Source organism: Canis lupus, chromosome 29 (genome assembly GCF_003254725.2).
Source record: "Canis lupus dingo isolate Sandy chromosome 29, ASM325472v2, whole genome shotgun sequence".
Taxonomy (NCBI): domain Eukaryota; kingdom Metazoa; phylum Chordata; class Mammalia; order Carnivora; family Canidae; genus Canis; species Canis lupus.
This window is the reverse complement of record NC_064271.1, coordinates 38,601,552-38,623,155: the sequence shown is the minus strand read 5'-3', so window position 1 is coordinate 38,623,155 and position 21,604 is coordinate 38,601,552. Positions and strand designations below refer to the sequence as shown.

Here is a 21,604-nt window from a genome sequence, read left to right as displayed (position 1 = left end):
TTTAATCTACATATATATATGTATATATATGATGCTATTTATTTATTCATGAGAGACCCAGAGAGAGGCAGAGAGACAAGCAGGGGGAGAAGCAGGCTCCACGCAGGGAGCCCAATGCGGGACTCGATCCTGGGACCCTGGGGTCACGCCCTGAGCCGAATGCTGATGCTCAACCTTGAGCCCCACCAGGGCCCCCAAACTCCCCATATATTCCTCTGTGCTACTTGGAACTGCTAAAAGTTGACTTGGCTACGTTGTTGTCTTATTCCAGTAAAGAATACTCTTCTCTGTTAGAAACACTAGAGAATAGGCTAATGGTAGAGGCCTACTGGTGTTCTCTTTGGAAATGAAGTTCCTAGGCCTCTGCTCAAGCACCTGAAATCTCCCTGGCAGCTGTGTTTTACTTTCCCCTCCCACCACCCTGCATCTAATGAGCTGTCCCACCTGCAAAATTCTTCCTGTCGTCTTTCACACCTTTCTCCTCCTGTCGGTGCTCATGGCAACTTTCCTGTGTCAGTCATCTCTGCCTCTCACCTGGATACCAGCACATCCTCACTCATTCCCAGCACCACCATTTGAGCATTAAGGTGGGAAGCTGGGATTGTAACGATGCCACAAGACACAGCCCCTGCTTTAATTTATTTTTTTTAAAGCTTTATTTATTTATCTGAGAGAGAGAGAGAGAGAGAGAGATCATATGTGGGGGGCTGAGGGGCAGACGGAAGAGTGAGTCTCAAGCAGATTCCTTGCTAAGTGTGGAACCCAACTCAACCCTGAGCCTAAACCAAGAGTCACACGCTTAACCGACTGTGCCATGAGGGCCTCCCAAAGCCCTTGCGTTTATTTATTTTTAAACAATTTTTAATAAAGATCTTCTTTATTTCTTCATGACAGACACAGAGCGAGAGGCAGAGGGAGAAGCAGGTGAGACTCGATTCCAAGACCCCAGGACCACGACCTGAGCCAAAGGCAGACACTCAGCCAATGAGCCACCCCGGTGACCTTGTAAGTACTGTGTTTGACCAAAGAAGCTGAGATGTTTCCAGCACTCAGAGGAGGGCCACCCAACCCAGGCAGGGGCTCAGGAGCAACTTTCTGGGGAAGGAAGGAAAGCCGTGCTAATCAGAGAAAGTAGGGTGGGAATGGATGACCCATGCCAAGGTTTGGGGGCATGAGTGAGCCTGACACGTTTGGGGAACTGGGGAGTTCTGAATACCCTACCCCTAGGAGAGGGGCATGAGGGTAAGACAGTAGCTAGGCAAGTAGGCACGACTGGGCTGTGTTGGGTCTGCATTCCATTCACTTGTCATTCAGTCTTTCATGGTTTTGAGTGTTGACTATGCACAAAGCAAGAGACTAAGCTTCCCTATGTTAAAGGAAGTTGAGAATAATTATAAAAATTTGTTGATGAGAAAGATCACAGGTGAGGTGTAGTTGGCCCTTGATGCAGAGAAGAGACACAGGTTCGTGCTGACTAACGCATCGACCGGTGTCATCCTCATGCCCCTGCCATCCTCAGGCTCCAGCTGTAGAACATGGTGTCACCGACGGTCTGCACCGAAATGTCAGGTTAACTTTCCTTTCCTTGGCTGAAAATATAAATGTAGGAAGGATGATAGGGCATTCAACAGTGAGGAAATGAGTCAGGGACTAAATAGAAGCAAGCAGGATGGTTGAGCAATTTTCTTAAACGATATATGAAAGGAGAATCTTGAAAAGGAATAGGGTTTGACTTGACTTTATATTCAGAACTTATAAAAATGCCGGGCAACGTGCACTCAGCGGAGCATTAGTGCATTAGGAGCCATAATCTAGTTGAGTTTCTAAAGTAACTCCAACCAAGAAATGAAAAATGAGGGTGTTCGATTTCTGCAGAATCAATTTTTGAAAAAAAAAAAAGTAGTGAATAATGGATGCAATAGAATGGAATAACTGAATAATACAATGGGAAGGAATTAGGAACAAAAAACGGGAAAAGAAATTGCTTGGAGATAATCTGATCCATGGCAAAGGGTTATAAACTATCATTTTTAGCAATAAAGGTACTTTGGGGCCAAGGAAAAGAATAAGAGAAATAAAAGGTAATTTAAGATGAAAAAAAGAGAAAGAAAGAGAGGGAGAGAGAGAGAGAGAGAAACATGTGAAATATTAAACACTCGGGCCATGCAATATTGAAAAGACAGAACAAAATTAAAATAATATATAAACTTTGACAGTTTCCACTTAAAAAAAAAAAAGTCCCGTTGTCTCAGCCTGGCTCCCAACTACTGACGCCATCCCGGGGGCCCTGGCTCCAAGCCCTGGGGACAGACACGGGGGACAGGTGGCAGGCTCCCCTTTATCTCCCTCTTCAGGGAAGCTGCAGGTAGCCTTCGCTTCTGCATCCACGGCTCCAGCCGCGCAGTGGGCTGAGATCCAGTGCTCCCAAGGCGGGATGGCCAAGGTTCTGGAGACGAAACAATGAAGTGCATCCATGGAAGAATGACTAGAACAAGAGGTACGATCTGGTTCTTCTGGGACCTGGGTTCCAGTGCCAACGAAGTCTCTTGCCCCTTTGATCTTTCCTCTCCCCGACCTGGGCGTCAGCATCCCCTGGGAACTCGTTAGAACGCGCAGATTTATGAGGTTCCCATCCTGGACCTCTTGATTCTGGATGTGGCCTAGAAATATGAAGTGCGAGAACCTTGGTTCTGCTTCTCGGGCCAGTTTGTGTCCATCGTTCGTCCCTACCCGGGCCCAGGCCAGAGCAGGGCACTTCGCCCATGGGCTCTTAGTGCTTGAAACGACCTCAGGGAGGATGTCCTTGTTGCTTCCCATTCTACAGAAGACGGGACGGAGGCTCCATTGGGGAAGGCACGTGTCCAACATCTCAGTGATCATCAGTGTAAGAGCTGGGGTTTGGATCCAGACCTGGCCAATGCCAAAATCTGTGCTCCTTTCTCTACACATCGTTGTCTTCTCTGAGCACAACCTTTCCTTTTCTGTCTTTAAAAAGATTCTGTTTATGTATTTATTCATTTAGAGGAGCAGAGGGAGAGAGAAAGAGAGAGAGAGAAACTCAAGCTGAGCATGGAGTCCGACATGGGGCTCGATCTCATGGCCCTGAGATCATGACCTAGTCAACACCAAGAGTTGGTCACTCAACCAATTGAGCCACCCAGGCGGCCCCACCACAGCCTTTTGTAATTTAATTTTCCATTGCATGGCCAACAATCTCTCCTGTAAGTCTCCTCTGTCCCACCTCAGAGTATATCTGCACGCATCTGCCCCTCATTGTGCTGCTTGGAGAGAGGGAAGGAGGTTCATTTCCAAGGTTGACTCTTCCACTCTGCTCTTCATCAAGATTCCTCTTCCTTCCTCACTGTCTGCCATTTTCTGCCTTTTCCTATCCTTTCTCTTCATTAGCCCTTCTCATCCCTTGATCTCTCCCAAAAATGACTTGTCTCTTGCCTCTTTTTTCTTTTCTTTTCTTTTTTTGCCCCAAATCAGTATAGTTCTTATTGCATCTTTAAAGTATCACAAATAAGTCTGAAGAATCATCTGGCATCTTGCTGTTTCTGTAGCTCGACAACTCAGATCTTATTCACCACCCTGCTGAACTGTTCCTTTTTCAGAAACATAGATACCATCCAAAAATTTTCTGATATCCTTGTTTTAACAGTTGTCGTTTGCTGAGTCAAAGGAGCTGAGTTTGATACAAGTTCAATGTCATTTTCCTTCAAGAATTAACTCATCTTCTTGGGCTTGAGATACAGAACAAGCAACACCTGGCCTCATCTGAACCCTGCAAATGTATTTTTCACCCAAGAAATTTCGGATTTCAACAAGAGAACCATTCTCCTGGATAACAACATTGACGGGGAAGTGAGCACACACCGACCTCACCTTGTAATGGAAGCCCAGTGTAAAGCCCTTGATCGTGTTCTCTGCGTGACTACAGACGTGCAAATGGTAGCCACTTCTTTTCCATTTCCACATCATTTGTGACTCAGAGCCTCTTTTTCTTTCCAAGAAGACTGAGTTCTACATTGATGTGATTGAAGCCCCTCCACAGCGTTCCTCTGGGGCCCGCCCTTCACGATCACAGTGCGTCCCTTCAGGGGGATGTCGACATTTTCTGGAATGGTGACGGTCTGGTTGCTGAGAATGGTCTTCACTCTCACAGTAGATGCAGCAAAGGGAGAGCATCTCTTGCCCTTTTTTTCTTTAACCATCAGACTCTCCCTTGTCTTCCCTTCTCGTCTCATATTCTCTCACTGGGAATGTCCCCCAGTCTCAGGATTTTTCCTTGGATGAGATCCAAATCGGAGTCTCCAGTCCTGACCTCTTTCTCACACTCCAGACCCATGGGTCAAGCTTCTTGCTGGACATCTTATCAACCTCAGCTCAGTGGGCCTAAAATGGATCTGATGGGTCCCTCCTCAGATCTGCCCTCCGTACTCTCCCCTCTCTTTCACATTCTCTATCCATTCAGTTCCTGCGACCTCATAGTTATTATTTTTTTTTAAATATCCAACAGATTTGGTCCTGTTAGTTATATTCTTCAACTAAATTACAAGCTCTTTGAGGGAGGGACAGAATCTTATTTCCTTATGTCTCTACACCTGGCTCATTGCTTTGATATTATAGGTGCTTCCGGGATGTTAAGTGGGTTTGTAGAGAAATTATGGGGAATAAAAAAGTAGCAATATTTTTATTCTCATAGGAAAAGGAGAGAAATAGCAGGCACTTGTAAAGGTAAGTTAAAATAATTTATTGACAGCCAAGGTGACTGTTAAAATGCTTGCTGAATTATTAGTCCCAGGGGAGCAAAAGGAGGGAGACCTGAAAGACTTAACAAATAATGAATCAAAGGATGGTCCCTGTAGCCTCCTGTTAAGAGGCAGAGATATTTCAACATCTCAAGAATCAAGTACTACAATCTTTTATGAGACTAGAAAATCATTGTAGGTCTCATAAATTTCCCTCTTCTCATTGTTCCAAAGGCTTAATTTAGGATGAGTCACTCCATAAATCTAGACAAAGATGACTAATGATTATAATAACAATATCATAAATTATATAGTGCTTTTCCTCCAAAGCAAAACGGTATCTAATTTATTCTCACAATATTCCTCATTGGTTGCTAGGACCAGGGACGATTATCTCTATTTTTTGGCAACCAGGGGATGGAGGTGGGCATACCTGTTTATTCTGGTAGCATGACATTTCCTGTGGCTGCATCTTCATGTCTAGCCAAGCTTACTCCAAGGGGATTAGGACTCCCTCCTCACCTTCATCAGGCTCCAGGCCTTTGCTTCATTTTCTTTCCTTCTAATGGTCACACCACATTCCCAATCTTCTGTAATAACATGTTTTAATTTACTCATTATCTAACTCATTGACCGGAAGCTCAGAGAACCTAGCTATAAGGGAACTAAAAAAGGTTAAAAAAATAACTATGCAAAATGAATTTTAGTCAGTGTTTTGATAATAATTATAATACTAGTTAACTCCCTTCTTATAACGGATACTTAAAGTTATGGCAATTGCAAGTTCCCTTTTTGATATATTCATTTCAGATAGCCTGCGAATGCCAATGAGACAGGAAATATGCATGTGTTTACTATATCCTCAGTCACTCTTCAGCAGGTGATACGAGATAGTAAGCACATAGCTATTCTTTTTTGCTAGGTGACTTGGTTAAAGTCACAGATTCAGTAATGCTACGATCAAAGTTTTTGAGTCATTAAAATATCAATCCAAATCTTTTGATACTCTGTTATGTGGTCCATAAGTGTGTTCTTTTGTTAAAATTAAAAAAAAAAAACTTTACAAACCTTTACCTCACAGATGAGTTAATCTATGAACAATGACTTTAAGAATACTGCCCTTTATCAGATATGTCATTTGCAAAATATCTTCTCCCATTCCCTAGGTTGCCTTTTAGTTTTGCTGACTGTTTCCTTTGCTGTGCAGAAGGTTTTCATCTTGATGAAGTCCCAGTGGTTCCTTTGCTTTTGGAGGCATGTCTTGTAAGAAGTTGCTGCAGCCGAGGTCAAAGAGGTTGCTGCCTGTGTTCTCCTCTAGGATTTTGATGGATTCCTGTCTCACAGTTAGATCTTCCATCCATTTTGATTTATCTTTGTGTGTGGTATAAGATTTACCCCTAAGATACAAATGCAATGATCCAAAGGGGCACCTGAACCCAGTGTTCATAGTAGCAATGTCCACAATAGCCAAACTGTGGAAAAAGCTGATGTTCATCGACAGAGGAATGGATAAAGAAGATGTGGTCTATATACATGATGGAATATTACTCAGCCATCAGAAAGGATGAATACCTACTATTTACATCTACATGGATGGAACTGGAGGGTATTATACCGAGCAAAATAAGTCAATCAGAGAAGGACAGTTATATGGTTTTACTCATAGGTGGAATATAAGAAACAGTACAAAGGACCATAAGGGAAGAGAGGGAAGACTGAATGGGAAGTCATCAGAGAGGGAGAGAAACCATGAGAGACTTAAAATTTTTTTTTAAGATTTTATTTATTTATTCATGAGAGACACAGAAAGAGAGGCAGAGACACAGGCAGAGGGAGAAGCAGGCTCCCTGCAGGGAGCCTGATGTGGGACTCGATCCCAGGACCCTGGGGCTACAACTGGAGCCGAAGATGGACACTCAACCACTGAGCCACCAGGTATCCTGAGACATTTTCAACTATAGAAAACAAACTGAGGGTTGCTGGAGGGGAGGTGAGTGGGCAGGTGGGGTAATTGGGTGATGGGCACGAAGGAGGGCACGTGATATGATGAGGCACTGCATGTTGTTATATACAACTGGTGTATTATTGAACACTGCATCTGAAACTAAGTATGTACTACTGTATGTTGGCTCATTGAATTTAAATTAGAAAAAGAATAATGCCTTGGTTTAAAAAATATTTCTTTATGGATTCAAATTGCTTTGCATGTATTATTTTAAATGACTTCATAAGATGGTAACGAAAAGAGCAGTCCTATTTTTGTCTCTCCCTTCATAGATGGACTTGATAATTCATCCATTCATTTATTCTGCAAATATTTATTAATTGCCAAGTATATACCAAGAGCCCCCCTGTGTGCTGAATATATGGACCAACCACATTGTCCTTCTCCTTGAGGAGCTTAGAACTTAAAATGAGACATGGATATGAAGCAAAGAGACACATAGAGGGATGCATAACTGCAGAGTATAAGAAGTGTTATCAAGAAAAAGAATTGAGAGGGATGCAATGTACAACAAAGAGTCCAAGAAGGCATCTTTGAGAAAGACATTTGTTGTGGGATCAGAGGCTAAGAGTTAGGCTGAGCGGCTTGCACAGTAGCAGCTCATGTGAACCACCAGCATGTAGCCAGGAACCTGAGCAGGCCGTGTGGCGCTGGTGGAAATAAGAGGGGAAGGGGTTCTGAAATGAGGCAGGGGAAGGGGACGGGGGTAGGGGTGTTGCCAGATGGTGCATGATCTTGTTGTCCCTCCTAAGGATTTGAGATGGTGTTTTAAGTGCAAAAGGAAACTATTTAAGGGCTTAAGTGGAGGAGTAGAATCAATTTTTTTTTTATTTCAAAAGGACCATGCTGTCCATTCTGTGGGAGCAGAGGTTGGAGAGGTACAAGAGAGAAGGAACAATGAGGAAGCTCTCCAGTGAGTACTGAGGTGCTCACTGTAAGGGTGAGCAGATTTCAAATCTATTTTAGACTCAGACACATAGGACTTAGTGATGAACTGGGTGGAGCCAGGGTGGGGGATAAAGGAGATTGAGATGCTCTAAGTCTCTGAGTCTCTGACTGTGTCTGACTATCTCTGAGCATCTCTGACTGTTGGAGCCAGAAAGAACCTTAGGTGCTACCTGACTCAAATCCCCATTTGAGGGCAAACAGAATTGAGGTTCCAAGACGTGAGGTGATTGACACACACCAATAGTCATTGTACTGCAGGTAGAGAAATGAGTGCTCTTCAAGGTCCGAAGAATGAGCCAATGGAATTAAAACAGTCTACTTATATTTAATTCTTACCTCTAGAAAAATACCTGGAACAACTATTATGAGAAACCCGCCATTTACTCTATAGATATTTACAGTAGGTCTAAGCATGCGGGAAAAAGTTCCTAGCTCCTTTTCCTGTGGGTTTAAGTGACTCGTCGGGTGAGGGAGCCACCTCCTCATCTGGTCGGTTTCACAGGGCCAAGAACACCACAAAATCATTCCTTGAGGTTCAGTCCGAGTTTCTATTGTCCAAAGACAGACATTTGATTTTAGTTGGAAATATAAAAGAAACCACTATTTCCTGATTTGCTCCTAAAAAAGAAAATAGGGAGCTTTTTCATTGGGTGAAGTATGCATGCACATTTTTATTTTATTTTATTTTATTTTATTTTATTTTATTTTATTTTATTTTATTTTATTTTATTTTATTTTATTTTATTTTATTTTTTTGGTTTCTTTTCCCCGATGCAAAAAGAATTGACCCCTGAGAAGTGAATCCTGCTCCTTAGCCTTGTTTGGGCAATGTGGCATATTCTTTGAAAGTTTGGTTATTTGTAAAAATGAGTGATACTTGTGAGTCAGTCTCTTAGGAGAATGGGGTTTATATTTAATGGTAATAATAAGTCTGTTTTAATGATGATAACCAATAGGTACAGATCCAATCTATGTGCCTTGAGTCAGACAGCTCCCCGTGGTAGAGCTGAAGTTCAAGCCCAAGTCTGTCCGATTACAGAGCCCACGGTCAAAGCCATCCTTCTGTGTGTTTGTTCACACCTTCACTACATGGCAAGCAGTCGTGGGCCAGGACTGTTCCAGGAGCTGGGATCCAGCAGTGACTAAAACAGACGAAAATCTCTGCTGATCATGAACTTACATTTTAATTTGGGTCAGAAAGGGATAAAAATAAAGCATAATAAACAAGTAAAGCATAGAGTGTGCTGGAAAGCGATAACTGGCATGGAGAGAAACGTCTCTGGGTGAAAGGAGGTGGCTGCACTTTCAATGAGAAGGGTTGAGGAGGGCAACATGAAGAAGGTAGCACTGGAGCAATGACTAAGCCCTGTGGCTATTGAAGGGAACAGCCTTCTAAGCAGAGGGAATAGCAATGCGAAGGCTCTCCTTCAAGAGGTGCCTGGCATGTCTGAGGACCGGTGTGGGGGGGGGGCACTGTGGCAGCAGTGGAAGGAGGGAGTGGGGAAGGGTCTAGAGGGGCCAATGTGGGGCTGGGGAGGGTAGTAAATGCAGGCCGTGATGGAAGGCCACAGGGTCCTGCAGGGATTTCCAGGCCAAGGTACTTACAAAAAAAAAAAATCTTGTTTTGTCACACTATTGCAAGGTGAGCCTGGCGCACGGTGTGCTGGGCGCCTCCAAGAATTGGTTCACGCCACTGGTTGCTGCTCTCTGGGAGCCACCGAGGAAGGAGCGCTGTCTCAGGAAGTCGGTTGCGTGGCCGACCTTGCAGTAGCCAAGGGTCGGAGGGCTTGTATTCAACCTTGCAACGAATCTGTAAACCCAGTTTTCCGGTGCTTCAGTGTTTCCCCAACTTGGATGTGCATAGAAATCAGCCGTGCACACCTTATTTTTAAATGCAGGTTCTGATTCAGTGGGTCCGAGGCACAGGCCCTGAGGCTGCATTTCTAACAAGCTGCCCGGGAGGAGCGGGTGCTGTGGCCGGGGGTCGGGACCTGGAGAAACAGGGCCTTAGGCTCCGCCGCAGACCTCCTGGGGCCTCCTCGCGTTCTAATTGGGCTCTTGGTCCAAACCCGGAGTCCCCCGGGTCCCAGACTATCGTCCTCATTTACAAATGAAGGACTCGGAGCTCCGGGGGGGGGGGTGGGGGGGGCTGCGATGACCTGGGCAGAGGCCGTGTGGCCCCAGGCAGAGGCGTGACTTGCATGTCGTTCCCTGGCTCTTCCCCAACAGCTGCCCTGGTGGCCTTTAAGGTCTAAGGCCTAAAGGCGCGCTAATGAAGGCTTTTGGCTGGTGCATGTGGTGTGCGCTGGTGCACACGCGCTCTCCTCACACACATCCACTCACGCGGTGGGGGCTGAGGGCGTGCGGAAGCTCCTCTGCAGCTGCAGCTCCCAGAGGCCCGCCTTGGCAGTGGGGCATCACAGCAGGCCCTGGAAGTGCTCCCTCCCCGCTGGCCCGCACCCCGGTGGGGGGGACGGCTCCCTCGCACCCACTTTGCTCGCAAGCTAAACTGCGTTTCTCCCACCTCTGAGATGAGATGGAAAGTTCTCCTCTCGGCTCTCAGAAACCGTGCACCGTGGCCCCACACTGGGCCCCAGCTTCCTGCGACCAGCAGAAATCTTGAAGCATTTCCAGCCGGACCCTGGGAGAGGTGGACCTGTTTCGGAGCCGCAGGATTCCAGGTTAGAAGTGTGTCCCCCACATGCTTCCCAAGCGCCGCAGCAGCTGTTCAGAGGCCCCCACCCCCCTGGGTGAGCCCTGGCGGCCTGCTCAGGCCGGCCCTCGGGAGGCCCTCAGCACCCACCGCCCCCGCGCTGAGAGCTGGGTGCAGGGACCCGCGGGACTCACGCCTGCCCGGCTGCTCCCACTCAAGCTTTGCTGTGCACTTTTTATTAATGTTTAAAAAATCGTGCTGCCTCTCAGCTTTTCCTGATGGTCAGAGAGGAGCTCCCGCCTCCACCGTCTAGAGCCCCCTGCTCCCCAGTGGGAGACACTGAGGTCCTTGGCGGCCCCGCTGCCCCCTTCCCTCTGCCCGACTGTCCAGGCTGAAGACCTCTGCCCATGTCCCGTGCGTTCCCCGAAACCCTCCCGGGACCCACCGGGGTACGGGGCTGCTGGCCTTCCCCGCTCCTGGAACACTCAGTGTCGTCACTCATCGTGAGCCCTAACCCTGTGCCGTCTGGGAGGTTGTGGTGACAACGGTGCCAGCAGCGTGGACAGTGGGATTACCCTTCACTCACACGGCGCTCAGCACTTTGTGCGAACCCTCCCCTTTACGCTCAAGAAGAACCTCATAAAATTGGTATTATTGTCCCCATTTAAAGATAAGGAAATCAAGGTATGGAGAAATTAGGGTTTGCCTGAGGTCACACAGCTGGCTCATAAGTCAGAGAACCCGGGCTGGCACAGGTGTGCTTGGACACCTGGTACCTGTTAAGTAGGTAAAGGTAGTGCCTCTTCTCCTGTTATGCGGAGACAGTAGTCAATGAGCGGTGATGAACAGCAGCACTTTAATAAATCTCCCTGGATTTCGGCAAAAAAACTACCCTGGACATACTTCCACCTTAATATCACCACCCGTTGTCACTACCTCTAGTGCCAATACTGCTACTATTTGTCCCCCTGTAGGCATAGGCGGCTGTAGTAGCTACGTTGTGTGTGTGCGTTTCAGACATCGTTGGGGGAACCACCAGTTTCTATTCTTAGTCATGGGATTGGGGTAAATGCAACCTCCTCATTTACCCCCTTCCTCTGAACCTGGCGCCCAATCCTTACCAATAGAATATTCCATACTCCTGTATGGAGGGATGGATCCGAGTCCAGCTGATCAGAGACTGACATAGGAGGACAAATTTGAGATTGTGGGTACCTAGGATGGTAGGACCCTGAGTCCACTGGGGGCCACCTTTGCCCCTAGGTAGTAAAGCCAGCCTACGAAGAAAGGCAGCACAGAAGAGGGTAAAGCATAGAGATAAGAAACATAGTCTTTTTTTTTTTTAAAGATTTTGTTTATTCATAAGACACACACAGAGAGGCAGAGGCACAGGCAGAGGGAGAAGCAGGCTTCCTGCGGGGAGCCTGATGTGGGACTCGATCCCAGGACCCCGGGTCACACCCTGAGCCAAAGGCAGATGCTCAACCCCTGAGCCACCCAGGTGCCCCAAGCGACATAGTTTTAATGAGAGATTTGAACCCCCGGATCCAGCTGGGCTTTATGCCTAGACTTTTCAGATATAAGAACAAATAAATTCTCTAATTTTGTGTAAGCTATTTTTGAGTTGGATTCATCCTCTCATAATTGAATGAGTCCGGACTCACCATTCAAAGAAACCTCCCATTAAAACGAACACTAAAATTGGAGGCCCTGGCCCCTCTGCTTGTAAGTGGCAGTCATTTGAGCAGCAAGGGGCTGCTCTCCTTGTTATCCAGACCCCTGCTATTCATTAGCATCTTCTGTGATGACTGGATTATTTCAGAAACGGTCGAAGACCTGCATCGTCTGAGACAGTAGCTCTTAGCCATGTGTACTCCTGAATGTTCGGACAGTGGGTAGTGCAACGAAGGAACTGAAATTTTAATTTTGTTTGTTTTAAACTTAAATGAGCACATGTGCTAGTGGCTATTGTATGGGCAGCAAGTTCTAGACCACCTCTGCTCTATATGAATGAGTAGAGAAGCCCTGGATGACTCCGCTGCAGCAGATGGAGTGGCCAAAGAATTATAGCTTCTACCTCTGTTTCGGTGGGTTCCCAGGTGTCCTTCGGTCTATGTGAATCCAAAGCTCATGCTCTTCCCCCTGGAGGAGGCTCAGCGAGGGGGATGACTTGACCAAGTCTTCTAATGGCAAACGCCTCAACGGCTCTGCTTGTGCAATGGTGGATGAAAGAAAACTCTCACTCTTTGACCATGGCTACCCCGCTCTGGTCTGTCTACCCAGACACCTGCTGCGAAACAGGCCCCGGGAGGTCACTGTAGCTGTAACTCCTTATAGTCTAAATTGTGCCAACACTTCGTGGTGAGATTAAAAAAAGAAGAAGAGACATGGCAATATTCAGATTGCTCTTTGTCTTCTATGTCTTTATCTAGGTTTGCAGAAGACGGAGGCCAACCTTAAGATATTACTCAACTAGAAATTCATCTAGTCATCAAGAGCTTTTGGAGGGAGGTGGACCAGCTTTAAATTCTGACTCCATCACTGGACACATGTGAGACCTCCATGGAGCCACTTGTGTTCTTGGAATGATGAGTTTTTGCAACCGAAAATAACTAGGGCCAAAGCATCGAGCTCATGATGTCTCAGTGAGTATTAGGTGAGACAGCTCACGTGAGAGATGTCGCTGAGTGCTCTGCAAATGCCCCCCGTCATGCCCGTTTCATATTATTACTGATATCTATGGGGTCGTGTTTTCAGTAACGAAAGGCACAAAACACGTTGGTGATTCTTTACAACTTTCCACACCAGGGCCCCTCACTAGCCTGCGACACGCTTTCCATCTGAAATTTTGCTGAAAGGCTGAACGATGTTCGCCTCCACAAATCACCCAGTCTTAACTGGGGTAAAGTAAATGGAGAGCCCTGGTCAGAAAGAGGAATGTCTGCCCGGCCTAATGACTGCTCTTCACTGCTTGGCAACTTCCTTTTCATCTTTCAAAGACGTCAAGGGTTCGTGCCAGTGGGGTTTAAAAATAAATCCATGCTCTTCGTTTCCCAAAGGCTGAAGCACTGGGCACCTTCACGATGACACGAGGCCGCGGCTCCCCTGAAACCCAGGCGAGGAGGTTGCACTGCCACCAGGGCTGCCTGGCTGGCTGGGCTTCAAACTACTTAAGACTGCAGTTCGGGAAGCATTTATTCCAAAAATATTTATTGCACGCCTCCTACTTTCCAGACGCTGTGCTGGCCACTGAGCATACAGGAAGGAAGAAAAGGGACAGCCTACAGCTGCCCTCCTGGAGCGTGTAGTCCATGGTGTCGCCTGCTGGCTCACGATGGGGGCTGTTTTAGTGCCCTGTTTACAGGACTGGTCATCTGCCCCCGGTTATTTCCTCGTTAGGACCGCACCGTTGGTGGAGCCTCCAGGTAAGTATAGGTGGTTGAGAGGACATTATGTGATTCCATGCTGAGGCATCTCTTCAGTTGGTTTTTTTTTTTTTTAAACTATTGGTCCTCGCTTTGAGTTTCTTTCTTTCTTTTTTTAAGATTTTACTTATTTATTCACGAGGGACACACACACACACACAGAGGCAGAGACCCAGGCCGAGGGAGAAGCAGGCTCCCTGCAGGGAGCCTGGTGTGGGACTCAATCCTAGGACCCCAGGGTCACACCCTGAGCTGAAGGCAGATGCTCCACCACTGAGCCACCCAGGTGTCCCCATTTCTTCAGTTTTTTATTTTCATCTGGCAGAGAGAACATTCCTATGTCCACATAAAATAGTGGAAGGGCCGGAGTCGCGCACAGTGGGCACAGTTCTGCGCATTAGGGGAAGGAGCCTTGCGAGGCCATATTATCACATCCTCTGTCCCGTAGGCTTGCGTGGGCTCATTTTCCCCAGACTTGTCGGTCACACTTGCTTCAACGTCGGATGCAAGTGTCCCAACCCCCAAGCTGTGGGAAGCAGGTTCACGGCCGTGGTGGCTTGGGAGCCGGAGCGCCCGGTTGCCACCCGTGTCTTGGGGCCGGAGCACCGAGCCCAGGCGGGGGCAGCTCCGGGCCGAGCTTGGGCAGCAGCGAGCCTCTTCCTGGGGGCGGCGGCTGCTCCCAGCAGCTTGATGAGGCCACGGTCCTGTGTGCGGGCCCAGGCCCCGAAGCTTCCGTGGGGCGTCCACGGTTCCCGGAGACGGACAGATGCACAGCCTTTCAGTTGGCTTGAGTTCCTCTTACCTGAGTGGCCACTGGCTGAGTCACTGGCCCCGCGAAACCCCAGGGCCGACTGCGCCCACTTACGGGGATGGTGCTGGGTGCTCCTCCACCTGCCGCGCCCAGGTGGGCAGCACGTCACCTGTCACCTGCCAGGTGAGCCTGCCACCTGCTGGGGGAGCCTGCCACCTGCCAGGTGGGCGCCCGGGGGATGTGCAGTGATGACGACAGGCCCAGATCAGGTCGCAAGGCCCTGAGAGAGCCAGACTGCGTGCAGGCCGTGCTGTACTGGACCCCGAAGCCCTAAACCCACACTATCCGAGGGGAGGAGCGACCGTCCACCTCTTTCTTCGTAAATGCCGGTTAGATGCTGGAGGCTCTGGGGCAGGGATGGGGGACGGGGATGGGGGACTGGAGCTTTAGTTAAAATAAAAAAAAAAAAAAACTATTGTTTTCAGCCCCTGCTTGATCCTGCAGGGACCTGCCACTCCTCTACAGCTTTCGAAAGCCAGTGCCGTGGGGGTAGGATCACCAGCTCTACGCCCTGGTTAACATCTTCTCTGACCTCACCTTCCTTCCCCGGCCTCCTCCGCACGGGTTCTGCTTCTGAGCTACTTTGATGCAAAATCCATCCCCTGCAAGTTCCTGCAAAACACCCAACCTCACGGCGCCCCGTTTCTCTATCACGTTTCCCGAAGGTTTAAGGTCCTGTTGCGCAGATATGGTTTTGCTAGTATCCTGCCGGTGGCCCTCAAACTCCCGGTCCCCTCCCATTGCTACGCAGCCCCAGACACCCCAATCACACGTACTTGCTCCCTGAATCTTCCAGAAGTCCACGTGTGAGCCCCCACGGGGAGACCCATCTGGTGGCTTCCCCACGGGGCACAGGCATTCTCTGTCGCTGTTCCCGTCTTCGGAAATCCGATGGCTAGAGTCCTCTCCATTTCTGCACTCATAGAGGTCTAACAGTTTTATGCACATTGTCCTGTAATCCTTACAATCACTCAAGAAGTGGATGTTTTGTCTTCATTTTATGATGGAAACACGGACTCCGAACATGATTTGCCCACATTCTCCCCTGGGCAGCCGTGTTGGGGACCTTTGCTCCTCACCCAGACTCTGATGCATTGCCTGCTCCCTCCGGCCTCCCCCGTGGACCAAGGCAGGTGGTGCAGAGAAACAAGGGGTTTTTGCTTAGCCAGGTGACTCTATCACCATCGTCGTCACCCCAGGGCAGTGCTGTTGACACTTTGGGTGGGTGATTTGCTGCAGGGAACTGTCTTGGGCATTGCTGGGAGCCCAGCGCTCCCGGCTCCATACCCAAAACGCTGGTGGTGTGCTCCAGGCATGGTGGCAACCAATGAAATGTCCCTGAAATGTGTGCCTGAGGGTTCCTCTTTGGGGAGGGGTGGTTCCTACTCCATGAAGAAGAGCAGATGATCCCTAGCAGTACATACGTCGATAAATCCTCCTTGCGTACTAATCAGTTAGTTGGAAGGTGGACAGGAAGAGAGCAGCCCCTGCTAATGGTAAAACAGCATCATGAGGCCAAAGGGTCAAGAAAGAACAGAAGAGAGTAGGAAAAACAGAATATAGCCCTGATTTTGACACACAGAAGACCACACCTATGGAAGACCCAGATTACAAGGCCACTGTCACCCCTGGAATTTGGCTGCAGGTAGAGTCCAAGGTGGCAGGGAAGCAAGGCCAGGAAGTGGTGCTTTGGGAAGCAGTGTGAAGCAGCATATAGAGGTGGACAGACGACTGGAGGAGAGGGAGAAGGGTCCGGATCTGCTTTTGGCTGGGTCGCAGGCCACCATGTAGTCTTGAATACTCCCCTTCTCACCTACAGGATAAGAGGAGAATGAGATCATGGGATGGCTAAGAGTCTTCTTAGCCACGTGTCTCAGTTTGGGGGTATTTAGGGGATCAGAAATGCTGGTCATTTTGTTTACTGAGAGTTCTTAATACTTTGGTCGCTGTGTACAGTTTAGCGGGCTAACGACTTCCATACTTCTCAGTCACTTCAGCCTGAATCATCTGGATCCCTTGGGAGGAAGGAAAGTCCAGGTCCATGATTTGATTCTGTTCAGAAACCATAGCCCTCGGGCCCAGGCTCAGGGCCTGTGCTGTCCTATTTATTCCTGCTGGCAAGTCACAGGCTCCGGGTTAGGGAGATACATGATCTTAAATGTTAGCAGAGTCAGATGTGCTCAATGGAAACAGTCTGGCTAACTCACAACAGATTCTCAGCCCTCTTGGCTGTCCTCCAGAAATCATGTCTGGTCGGATTTCTGCAACAGATCTGATAGTTGCTGACTTAGAGAACGTGGAAGCTGTTTGTGAATTCGTGGTGAATGGTCCTAATTCCAGACACAAATTCCCATTGACAGTGAGAGGCTAGAAATGTACAGAAAATGCATTGAAAGCTTATTTGTGAAGTGTGTGTGCATATGTGTGTGTGTGTGTGTGTGTGTGTGTGTGTGTAAGAGAGAGAGAGAGAGAGAGAGAAGGAGGGAGGGGACAGAGAGAGAGAGGGAACCAGAGTGTGTGAAATATAGGTTGGTAGAGGCTAGATACCTTCTAAGTGGAATATTTTGTAAAGGGAAGGAATAGACTAGAATGATGAGCTCTAATGATTTTCTCAACACAGAACAGAACCTCACAAGACATCACCAAAACAGCGTGCCCTTCCAGAAGGCCAGCATGTAACCTTTGAAGATTGACGGAAACAGGGTGGGCAGACATAGGACATAAGAGAGGTGGTAAAATTTACCCGAGTTTACAGATTGGTTTCCTTTATTTTGTGTTCTAGAACATCAGGGAACCGTTTTGGTACATGATCAAACCATTTTCTAAGGATTTTTTTCTCTCATTTTGATGCACTGATGATTTTTGTGTTTTTACTTTTCACTACATATTTCATAGAACCTGGCCCTATCTCCGCTACCACACACAGAGCTCTCCTGTACGAACGTGTGCATGGGTGCAAGTGGTGCAAAAGGTAATTTGTGCAGCTAGGAAAGATGGGAAGCGGCTATTTTAATCTCTTTTGCAGATTTGCTACTTGTGTGCCGAGTGACAATTTAAAACAGCAGAGGAAAAATAATATTAATATCTAATAATTGACTGGATTATAGATATAATATAGATAATTGCCTTATCGCCCGTTGGTCAGATTTCTGCTGTTAAGCTTCTCTATGGAAACCACTTTTTAGGGCAGGCAGATGCAGGGATATAGTTGTGTAGACACGTACATTGTTGCTGCTTTGAAGACTAGAGTTTGAAGAAATATCTTAATTCTTAGTATGAGGCCAGGGAAATGAAATTGTGAGAGTCAGCTCTTAGATGGGTGATGTTGAGAAGTTAATTTTGGAAAACTGGGACTTACCTGGCTTCACTGGTAGGACATTTTCCCCCAGTTCTTGTTGTGTGAGGACTATGGGAGGAGCCTTTAGACATGCGTTTGCTCCTTCAGAGGACAGGCGGGCATAAGCGCTGGTAACATCTAAATGGAACTTTCCTTCAGGGCGTTAGGATAACTTCTATGGCTCAGTCACCTGACCTATTGTACACAGAAATTCTTGAGTCGGTAAAAAAAAAAAAAAGAAGTCCAGTAAGTTTAAAAACAACAAATTGGGAATCAAATCGTTTGAGTGTCTTAATACTTTCTGGCTGTCTAATGTATACACCAACTGTTTCTAAATGCAGTGGCTTAGGATGACTTAGCATTTCCTGTCACAGTTGTGTGGGTTGGCTGTGACTAACAGAGGACCCCGTCCTACGCAGCGTCAACGGGATGGTTTGCTCTTGAGGTTCTCCCGTCTAAAGGCTTGAACAGGTTGACTCACTCGCACGGCAGTGGATGACGGCCATCGGCTGGGAGTTTAGCTGGGGTTGTCCCCTGGAGTACCTACACGTGGCTGGAGCTTCTCAAGCTCGTGGGGGTTGGGCTCCCCCAAGAAGCACCTTAAGAGCTAGCCTTCCAAGAGAGAGGAGATGCAAGTCTCCTTCTGATCTTGCACCTTAGCTCCTGGGATGTCACCTTTGCTGCATTATCTTGGTCAAAAGCAAGTCAGAAAGGGCAACCTAAGTTTAAGGGGAGGGGAAGTAGATCGCACTCCATCGTGGGGAATCTGCAAGGTCATGCTACACAAGAACGTAGGGAATAGGCGACGTTGCTGTGGGCATCTGTGGAAAACACGATGTGTCCTAACACTTTTAACTCAATACTGAACTTGTTTTATGCATGTGAATGAAGACTTTATGTCTAGAAAATCACATTATCACTGTAAAGACCTTCTTGGGAAAAGGCTAATGATAAGAAGATGTAATCCAGCAAGATACAAATGGAATGGTGGAGGCTCTGACCCATGCTGACCTGGTTTTGAATCCTGTCTTCACTCTCCGAAGACCTGTGGGACATTGGTCAAGTGCAGCTACGTAATTTAGGGGGGCCAGTGCAAAACGAGTGGTTTTTCAAAACTTAGTAAAAATTTTAATGTAATATCATCATGATGATCATTAAACCAAGCGTGGGGTCCTTTTCAGTGCAGGCCCCTTGGCGACTGCACAGGTTGCTTGCCCGTGAGGCATCCCTCAGGCTATATAACTTCTCTGAACCTCACCCAGATCTTCAAATTGGGAATAATACTATCTCTCTTATAGGGTGAGTGTAAAGAAAACTTGAAGTGATTGTGATGTAACAGTATTTATTAAGCTTATCAATATGCTTTCTAAGTTTATTAAGTTCACAGAAGGTGCTTGATAAATGACTATTAAAAGTAGCAGTAGTTGAATTAAAACATAAATGAGAATTTATGTTCTCATAAGTTCTTTTTTTTTTTTTTTTTTAATTTTGATTTCTTTATGATAGTCACACAGAGAGAGAGAGAGAGAGAGAGAGAGAGAGAGAGGCAGAGACACAGGCAGAGGGAGAAGCAGGCTCCATGCACCGGGAGCCCGACATGGGATTCGATCCCGGGTCTCCTCCAGGATCGCGCCCTGGGCCAAAGGCAGGCGCCAAACCACTGCGCCACCCAGGGATCCCTCTCATAAGTTCTGTATCTAAGTCTTTGGGGGGACTTAGATCAAGAGGTCTTTTTTTTTTTTTTTTTCTTAATTTCCTGTTCAAAGAAACAAGAGCTTGGTTGCAGGCCACATGCATACCCTGAATCTATCCCTGAGTAGAAAATACATGAAATTTAGAGAAATGCTTGACACATGCTCAGTCATTCTCGTTATAATATTTGCAATCATAAAAATGTCTGCTCTGATACTTTCCAACTTGAGTAGAATTTCTTTTCCATGGAGTACCGTAGACAAGTGAGGTTCCAGGTTTCAAATTTAGACATTTTAGTTACTTGAACCATTGAAAAGAATATTTTATATCGAGAGCAGAAACTGTATATTCCTCTTTCATATTTAACAGCGGAAATGATTGAAGCTCAAATGTCATCTTCAAACTCCAAAAACACCTTTGGGAAGAGACAACGCTAAAACTTTTAAGTCCTAAAGGACATTTTAAAAAGTCACAAGCTTAATGAAAACAGGACCATGCATTTTCTGAAAACAATTGCTTTGACATATTTTCCTTACCTGGAAAACTGTTGGGAAGTCATAGGTTGCAAGTGAGATAGCTGGTGTATAGGTCCCTGTTCCTAGTGAGTTATCAACACGAGGTTTCAGATAAAGTAACAGGGAATCTAATATTTTATTCAAATGTAGTTAATATGGGTGGGAAGAGATAGACCCTATGAGGCGATTCTATTTTCTTTCCTTTCATTGGAAAGTTATTCTCTTTGTTCCCCTCTCCTCCCTACCACCCCCATCCTGTGATTGATCTGTATTATCTCTAGAGTCATGGTGTCAGATGTTTCTTTGGTGACTTTCACCCCTAATTCATAGTGGTACTGTCAAAATCTGGCCAAGAATCAATGTTATCAGTCTTCTGCCTTCTGCTCTAAGGTCCAGAGGACATATGCCTCCGTGAAGTGGATTGTGAGGATTTTGCAGGAACTTCCTACCCAGTTTATGGAGAATTGGATCCTCCTCATAAGATGCCTAACCCAGAGGCTATAGGGGCACAAACTCTGTGGCCTCTGGGTAGTTAAGGATGCGCTCCGCCATGCAGGGTGAGGGTCTATATGACCAACTCCATCCTTTCAGAGGTCGACTCCAGAAGATCTGAGCCAGAGCAAACCAAAGGCCATTAAAATGCTCTTGTCTTCCTCAAAAAAGATCCCTGTGTCTTTCTGTTTTATCCCAGAGCCTAGCTCTAGGTTATCCACTGATGCTCTCCGGGACCCCAAAGTCTGTCTGCTTGGTTGGCGGCCCCTCAGTTGTGCTGTCTGCTTTCCCTGGAGCTCTGCTAGTGGTCTGTGTCCTCTCATGCCTGGCCCTGCCGGTATCCTTACACCTACAGATGTCATGCCCACCCCTACCCAACCTACCTGCAGTCTTTGGGATCCCATTGACCTGACCTCAAATGCAGCACCTGGTCATCTCCCCTCAGACTGGTGACAACTTTTTATTCCCATATACGTTGGCCAGGTGGAGTCTTCCTCTAGGAGCCTGTTATGGGTGGAGCCTGTTCCCCTCACATTCATACACTCAAGTCCAAAACCCCAGTGTGTCAGAATGTGACCTTATTGGAAGACAGGGTCTTCATGGAGATAATCCAGTTAGATCAGGATCATCAAGGTGGGCTGGAATCCAGTATGACCAGTGTCCTTTAAAAAGGGGGAAATTTAGAGAGAGACTAACATACAGGAAGAAGGCCATGCGTACACATAGGTGGTCATCTACAAGCTGAGCAGAGAGGCCTGGACCAGATCCTTCTCTCATGGCCTGTAGAAGGACCAACCCCATGAGCACCTTGACTTCAGGCTTTTGGCCTCCAGAACTGTGAGATAAGGCAGTTTTGTTGCTTCGGCTCCCCGCCCCCCCCCCCCCCCCCCGGCCCAGTGTACTGTACTTTGTCACGGCAGCCCTAGCAAACTCATAGAGGACCCCGTCCTACACAGCCCCCAACGCCTTTTCTGG

At 47.2% G+C, this 21,604-nt stretch overlaps 1 pseudogene; it reads right to left on the bottom strand.

The window, feature by feature from the left end:
• Window positions 1-3,514: 3,514 nt before the first annotated feature.
• On the bottom strand, window positions 3,515-4,247 carry LOC112650749 (60S ribosomal protein L9-like; annotated as a pseudogene).
• Window positions 4,248-21,604: the final 17,357 nt, after the last annotated feature.